Below are 1,560 nucleotides of genomic sequence, written 5' to 3'. Positions count from 1 at the left end.
GGCTTCCTCTTCTTTTATTTCTAACAATATATATAATTTTTATTATTTTCCTCTATCTCATAAATTGTTATTATTGCTAGGAGGAGGTTTCTTGCAAAAACAAGTATAGCAGATTTTCCCTTGGCAGCATAGACGGCAACCTTTTGGAATCTCCAGCTTAATTCCTCCTATCTCACCAGAACCTTCAGCTTCATTATCATTTGATTTTGATATTTCTGCTACAAATTAATTAAATACACAATGAGCTTGTGAGTTCTCTTAAACATTATTAAGGTACTAATTTATAAAAAATATCAATAAATTTTTTTTAAATATGTTTATTTTTAAAATAATATTAAATATATTTTTTAAATAATAAATATAATAATACAATATATATGATAATTATTAATTAAAATAAAATATAAAAAGAATATTTAGTTATTTATTTATTTTTGTAAATCCGCTGGTGTACAAATCGGATATGCAGATACCTACATAAAATCCGCAATCCGATCTTATTAGTGTGCAAATATCGGATTCGATCCGATAGTTTTATTTATCGGATCGATACTCGTAATTTTGGATTGGATTCGGATAAATATCGCAAATGTGTGGATCGGATCCGATCCATAAATATTCCTAATAGAAATAAGTTTTTTAATATATTTTTTATTTTGCAGATATATTCGATATCTAATCCGAACTGTAAATGTATGGATCAAATCGAATTCAAACATAAAAAATGCAAATATGAGATTCAATACGATGAACATCTTTATCGATTACTAAAAATATCTTTTTTTTTATTATAAGTTAACATTGACATTAGTGAGATAAAAAGAACCCTTAATGAAAGCTTTACCAATGATTCAGAGATTTTAAGAGTAAAGAAAATGCAAAATAAATGCCAGTGCAAATTGATTACCTTTTACAGCAAAGTCTCTTGCAGCTGTCATCTTTGATGGAACCAGAGCAATCATGGCTAAGAGTCCTAAAATTACTAATGCATACTTTGAAGCCATTTTTATAGAGAGCTATAATCTGATGATAGAAGATGATAAGTTATCAAAAGATCATAAGAATACTTTATATAGGAGAATGACAAGAATATAATGGAGAAATGATAAAAATTAATTAATAGTAAATTAATATATATATTTTTTATTTAAGATATAATTATTTATGTTATTTTTTTTATTAGTTTAAATTTTTTAAAAAAATAATTTTATAATACTATTTTATAAAAAATAAAAAATTATTATTTTGTAACAATTATACTATATGTACATTAAAAATAATTATTACATTAATTNAATAAACAACTCTATGAAATATTTAAAAATGTAGAAAAAAGATTATATATTTTTAATAAAGTCAACTGACAATTTAATAAAAATTTGGATGAGGATTGACCATATCGCAAGAAAACAAAAATTTTTTTTTTATCATATCTATATAGAAAGAGGATTGACTAGAAAATATGTCTATATCGAGAAAAGAAATTTGTAACTTATTAACTTACCATAATATAATAATAAGTGTCAAGATATATTTGCTAAGGATGTATTGAGTAGAATT

This window comes from Arachis ipaensis, chromosome B04, assembly GCF_000816755.2.
Source record: "Arachis ipaensis cultivar K30076 chromosome B04, Araip1.1, whole genome shotgun sequence".
NCBI classification, from domain to species: Eukaryota; Viridiplantae; Streptophyta; class Magnoliopsida; order Fabales; family Fabaceae; genus Arachis; species Arachis ipaensis.
This window is presented reverse-complemented; position numbering follows the sequence as displayed.